Source organism: Silene latifolia, chromosome 1 (genome assembly GCF_048544455.1).
Source record: "Silene latifolia isolate original U9 population chromosome 1, ASM4854445v1, whole genome shotgun sequence".
NCBI classification, from domain to species: Eukaryota; Viridiplantae; Streptophyta; class Magnoliopsida; order Caryophyllales; family Caryophyllaceae; genus Silene; species Silene latifolia.
In genome coordinates this window covers 47,803,487-47,810,526 of record NC_133526.1, presented here as the reverse complement: position 1 = coordinate 47,810,526, position 7,040 = coordinate 47,803,487, and the positions used below count along the sequence as shown (strand labels likewise).

Sequence of the window (7,040 nt, the reverse complement as noted above, 5' to 3'; positions counted from 1 at the left end):
AGGGTCTTTGATTTTGGTTTCTCATGGGAGGTGGGGTGTATGTTGGTTGAGGGTTTTGAACATTTTGGCTTTTTTATGAGAGATTTGGATGGAATTTGGTGTTTTCATTGTAATAGTTTGAATAAGGGGTACCACTCTTGTATGCTTGAAAAGCATTCACTTGTTCATTTGTTCCCCTACATTCACTTTGGTCATGTCCCAAAGTTCCACAATTCTCACATATCCCGCTTGGGATTGATGAAGATGCCGTCATGGTATTAACATGATGCTTTGGTGATTTTGAGGCTTCTTCAAGTCTAGACATAGCTTTTTCAAACTTCAAATTGATGGTATCAATGTGAGCACTAAGTTGAGCACCCAATTGAGTAATGGAGTCCACTTCATGCTTTTCTCCTCTAGTAGCCTTGCGAGGTCTACTATATTGTGAGTTATGGACCGCCATTTCTTTAATTTTGTTCCAAGTTTGATTGTCATCAACTTCAGTGAACATTCCATTTGATCCCATGTTGAGAATGTTCCTTGAATCTTCATAAAGACCGTTCCAAAATTGTTGTACCAAGAACCACTCGCGAAGTCCATGATGAGGACATGAGCGACAAATTCCCTTGAATCGCTCCCAAGCTTCATACAAAGATTCTTCATCTCTTTGCTTAAAGCCCGTAATTTGAGCTCTTAGCATGTTAGTCTTTTCCGGTGGATAGAACTTTTTGTAGAAAGCTAGAGCCAATTTCTTCCAAGAATCAATTCCGAGAGTAGCCTTATCGAGGCCTTTCAACCATTGTTTCGCGGTGCCAATTAGAGGAAAATGAAATAAGACCCATCGAATTTGGTCTTGAGTTACACCGGTTTGAGAAATCGCATCACAATAGTCACAAAAAGTCTCCATATTGGATTCTTTCGACTAATTGGATAAATGCGGATTTGGCAATAAAATTTCCGGTTAAGTGTTGTGGTGTGGGAGTACCATTGGGTAGGTTCTCCTCGGTGGGTACGGAATGTGATGAAAACTTAGGCATTGTGGGTTGATTTTGTGTTGGATTTTGTGTTGGGTTCTCCTCACCTTCTCTTGCAAAAGGGTTGATGAACTCAATAGTATTTGGTTGAATATCTACAACCTCACTGGCACCTCTCAAAGTTCTCCTAGCAAGTCTTCTATTGGTTGTCAAAGTCCTTTCAATTTCGTGATCAAAGGGTAACAAGTCACCTTGTGATCTTCTAGACATGCAAAATATCAAAAAAATCGAAAATAATTAGAACAAACCTTGAGAAGTTTTACTTCCCCAAGGCAAAGAAAGACACAACTAATAACAATACAAGAAAATCTAAATCAAGTTGACACCGTCCCCGGCAACGGCGCCATTTTTGGTCGGGATCCCTCGTAAGGGTTTAGTTTTCAGTACTTGTCGTTAGGAGCACCTAGACCAAAACACAATTTATAACTTCACAAACAACTCTACAATTAGTAAAGAGGCAAGTAAAGGTCGGATCCCAAGGGACGGGAATTGAGATGAGATTTCTATTGCAACTAGTGGTGTCTAAGGGTGTCACAATTGGGGTTTGAAGTAGAAGATCACTAAACTAAGTAGCAATGAAAGTAAACAAGCAAGATGAATTAAAAGGGATGTAAACAATTGATAAAAAGGTACTAGGGTGTCATGGGGTCATAGGGGATTCATGGGAATTGATCATACAAACATATTCTCAAGTTATAAGCAAGCAATTATTGTTGTGATGGATCGAGTTGGTTTATGTCTTACAATCCTAGGAAAGTTTGGGTCCCGGAACCGAATCGATTAGATTGTACAACACCTACAAGTCGACTTAATCTTCCCTACTCAACAATATGCATGGTCTAATGAGACTCGAGTTGGTTTATGTCTTACAAGTCTCATTGAAAAGATAGGTGATGGGTAAAAAATGCAAGGATTCATAGGCTCACATTTCATCAAACATAACATGTGCATAAGTTGAGATCACAACAAGCAAGCAAATAAACTATGAAAGCATATTAATTTAAGCATGAATCATTCCCCATGTTGGTTTTCCCTAATTACCCATTAACCCTAGCTAAGGAAACTACTCACTCATTATCATGTTGAACATGCTAGCAAGGTTGTCAATCATACCAACAAAGTGAAACATGATGAATAAATGAAGATAATTAACAATAATTAAAAAGGGATTAAGAGAATTATACCTAATGATGATTCCAATAATAAAGCAAAGAATAAAAGAAGTACTTGATTCTTGATTGGAAGGTTGTCAATCTCCCAATAATAACCCAAATAATCTTCAATTACCCAAAATAAAGGATGAACAAGAGAGAGATTAAGGAAACAAAACTTGTATTAAAACTTGATTAAATGTTGATTACAAGATTAAAGAGAGATTTGATTGATATTAACTACACTAAAGATTGCTAAGAAGAACATGCTCTTCTAATTAGACTAATGGGGTATTTATAGTGGGGATTAGGTACATAAATTAGGGTTTACTAAGGGCTTAAATGACGATTAAGTCCTTGAGGACCCGCCGGTCTCTAGGGAGACTCCGGTCTCTTTTTCGCCGGTCTTAGAAAAAGATGTGCATCCTTCCTTGAAGCTTCTAGAAGACGAAATGGGACTGTCTGGGAATCCGGGCGTCTTTAGCACGGAACGGGCGGATTTGGGCGTTCCTGGACGGGCGTCCAGAGGGTGAAGACGGGCGTCTTCTGGAGGTTTTGCCCGGGCGTCCAGCTGAGGAAGACGCTCGGATTGTAGGCCTTGGACGGGCGTCTTCAGGTCAATCCGCACGGATTGTCAGGCAGTTTCTTTCCTTCTTCTTTTCTTCCTTTTTCTTCATAAAATCCTTGAGGATTTCCTCGGGGATGCAAGGATCTTTTCTCATTATTGCCCATCTACTATAGTATGTACAAAGGCCTTCTAATCTTGTCTCTCCTTGATGCTTGGTCATTGAATTTAATCAATTTAGCCTTATTTTGCCATGAAAATGCAAGGTTTGCACTCCTTTCCTACCAAGGACACAAAACCTCAAAGAATATGCAAAACAAAGAACTAAAGACAATAAATGACCCAAATATGCACTAAAAAGCATGGGAATAAGGCTAATTCGGGGACTAAATATGCTCTAATTATGGTCACATCACTTCCCCCTTAGATAATTTCCGCCACTTAGATGAGGAAAGTGGCTACTCTTTTGTAGATGGATCCATTACTTGCTTTTGTGTGCTTAATGATTAGATGTATCGCCATTTTGGCAAGCCCCATCTTACCTTGCAAGAAGGCATCTTACCTCATGGGTGTCTTGTTGTGAGTTGAAGGGGCGGAGTGAGGCCCGCTAATTGTCTCATATCGGCTATGTTAGTAGGTTAGTTTAAATAAAGGTCATAGTTTTAGTCACCTCTTTACTCGTGACGAGCAAAGGTTCGGTTTGGGGATGTTTGATGTAACTCATATTTGAGCATATTTAGTCCCTGAATTAACCTCTTTCCCATGCTTTCTAGCATATATTAGGGTCATTTCTTATCTTTAGTTTCCCATTTTGCATATTCTTTGAGGTTTTGTGTCCTTGGTAGGAGAGGATCTCTAGCCTTGTATTTATGGAGCAAAATGGAGCTAAATGGATCGCATATAATGACCAAGCATCGAAGAGGAGACCGATACTAGAGGCCTAAGCAAATAAATGAAGTGAAATGGGCAATGATGAAAGATCCGTGCATCCCCAAAACAATCCCCACGGATTGTTAGGGAGCCAAAACAAGAGAAGAACCCTGTGCCAGAATCCGAGCGTCCTGAGCTCGGGACGAGCGTCCCATAGCCAGGATCCGAGCGTCTCTAAGCCAGCCCTAGTGGATCTTCTTACAGGACCAACCGTGCTTCGGGCAAGGACGCACTGATTCCCCTGGTAGATGCTGCATGATCCGCGCATGTCCCTCGGGATTAGCAAAATTGTCAAGCATTTCTTAGGGTCTTAATCGTCATTTAAGCCCTTAGTAACCCTAATTATTGTACTTAATTTTAGTATAAATACCCTATTTTACTACCTAGATTATTATCTTAGAACATCTAATCTCATCTTATGATAATCATTCTCTTAATTTGGTCTTAATCAAAGTTATAATAGACATTTCAATATTAATCACATCTTAATCCTTCATTAATCTCTCAATTGTTCTTAGTTTTATTTAGGTAATTTGAAGATTATTTGGGGTTTATTGGGGGATTGACAACCTTCCATCAATCATCAAGTTTACTTCTATTATTCTTTGCTTTATTATTTGGATCATCTCAAGTAGGTATAATCTCTTTTACCTTTGTTTAATTATTGTTAATCACATCATTTATTCATCATGTTTTGCTTTGTTAGTATGATTGACAACCTTATTAGCATGCTAAACTTGATCATGAGTGAGTAGTCCTTTAGCTAGGGTTAATGGGGAATTAAGGGAAACAATCATAGGAATCAATCTATGCTTAATCTAATATGTTTTCATAATTAATTGCTTGCTTGTTGTGATTTCAACCTATGCACATGTTATGTGACACCCCGCGATATAGCGGAAAACATAACTTATAAATTCCAGCGAAAATTAGGAATTTTTTGAAAATTTTAAAATTTAAAGCGCGGGTTCATTAAAATCCAAAACATAAATAAAGAATGCGGAAATAAAGTTTAAATTATACAAACGTGATAGTCAAAGTGAGGGAAAATATATCCCTCGAATGACAATACAATAAAAGGTGAGTCTAAACAATCCTAATAAACCGACTACAAGGCCAAAGTGCTCGCTAGCTCACACATGTCTTCACCCCATAAATGCACCAGCTAAAACCTGTCATTCATGTAAACATGAACGCCACAGTCAGTGGGAGTAACTCAAGGTTCTCCCAGCCACAAATTGCCAAAATGGACATAACAAAGAACTAAAACAGGTAAGCCATGTAAGATACTTGAAACATGAGAGAACACGGGATTATATATAACGGATTAATAAGAGAAGACACCATAGGATAATAACGAGGCAATTTATGGACATACTCAATTAAATAAGAAGGTAAGGAAATGAAATACAATTGATTACGGAAGTATGTCATATGAAACTATCCGACCATGCAAGACCTTTACTAGCTACCCTTAGACTCACTAACTCTCGGCAGAACGGCCAACGATAGCGGCGGAAATAAGATAAGATATCCAACTCTCGGAATAAATGCCAACGAGAAAGGTGTCGAAAGAGTATGGTAACCAACTCTCGGCAGAACGGCCAACGAGAGAGGCATAAATAAAATAAGATATCCAACTCTCGGCAGACGGCAGAACGGCCAATGAGAGAGGTGTCGAAAGAGTATGGTAACCAACTCTCGGCAGAACGGCCAACGAGAGAGGCGTAAAGATAAGTCAAGCAAAAAGGGTATAGCATAAAGGCATTATCAAGAATACGACTTAACCAAGCGATACGAATCAACTTGGAAAGAGACTAATAATGTAATGAGCGAATGATGAATCAGGTAAGACAATCCAAGTCCAATTATACTCGTAAACATGGATTAGTAACTCATTTCTTAAATACTTGTCACTTGAATGGAAATATAACTAAATGGAAATAAATCATTTATATTATGCACAACCTGAGGCGGAATAAAAATAATCCAAATGCAAGGTAAATCATTTATAAATCATAGATCAATATTTCTCCTTTATTGTTATAAGACCTTTGAATAAATGCAAACAATTGGACATAAACAAATTATACTTGATAGTGCATTCACTACCTTGAACAAAAAGTATTCGGTCCCGAGTTCTGATCAACTGGTCAATTAACACTTTGTAATCAGAAAAGTATTTTCTCAAGTGGAAAGATGTTTATTGAACAATAGTCTACCTACAGAAGGATGACAAGTGTATAAATACATTCCCTCTTTCCCTAATAAGATAAGCATCTGGATAATTTTTTATTGAAAGAAGGGCCAGCCAAGGTGTTATGTACCACGACAACTCGATCAAGGTAAAGACCCTTAGGAGCCAGGCCGAGTATATCGCCCAACATCCTCAAATTATCAATATCACTCTCAATACTAGGTGCTACTCCTGGGTATTGGTTCTTTACTGCTATATGCATACCACCACCCATGGCCAAGACTTCCGCTACTCGCAGCCAGTCCCCACTCACGCTAAAACAGGTACTAACACAGTCCTTACAAAACCATGCCAAACACGGACCATATCGAGTCATTTTAACACGAGTTCTTAAACATATCCAAGACGGAACCAAAGTACAGCTACTACATGATTAATAAACACGAAAACAGGCCACTCCACCCATCTCAAAACAGAGACCAAAACCGCACCTGTCAGGGTATAAGACGAATTTGACGGCCCCATTTTAGCTCAGTTTTCAGACGGAAAATAAGACAGAAATAAGACGGAAACGAGACGTGGCTAAAACATGAATAATAACCATTACACCCATCCTAACAATGCTCGAAAAATCATGTGGAAACAGCCGCATAAAACCAGCCTACATCAACATTATTCTGAGACGGAAGTTAACATACAAATGAGAAAAAAAAACGCAAGGAATCAAATTTAATCAAGCAAGAGTATATAAAACGACATATAAGACGGAGTTTCGATATTTTTGTCGAGTAACCTATCACCGTTACCTTATAACTTCGCATGATTGAGAATGTCGAGAAGCTGGAGGCACTTGATTGTAAAATCAGTGAGAGCATTGTCATAGACCGAATGCTTCATTCTCTTCACGATGGTTTTGCCCTTTTCAGGGCGAACTACAACATGAATGACTTGAAAAAAAGTCCTCATGAGCTACACTCCCTTCTCGTACAGACCGAGAAGGATATGAAATTGAGTGGGAGCATGAAGCAGGATGTTCTCACGATTTCCAACAAGGGTAAAGGCAAGGGCAAAGCTCCAGGCGACCTAACTGTAGGTAAGCAAAAATTCAAGAAGCCAGGAAACGGTAAGAGTGGGCCCGGTGAGACTAGTGGCTCACAGGGCAAGGCAAAGAGCAAGGGCGGTGA

General features: G+C 39.0%; 1 non-coding gene across 1 annotated transcript; it reads left to right on the top strand.

Annotated features, from left to right (window-relative positions):
• The first annotated feature begins 572 nt into the window (after window positions 1-572).
• LOC141624781 (small nucleolar RNA R71) lies at window positions 573-679 on the top strand. Its single transcript, XR_012534590.1, has one exon. It is a non-coding gene; the product is annotated as a small nucleolar RNA R71 (small nucleolar RNA).
• The last annotated feature ends 6,361 nt before the right edge of the window (window positions 680-7,040 follow it).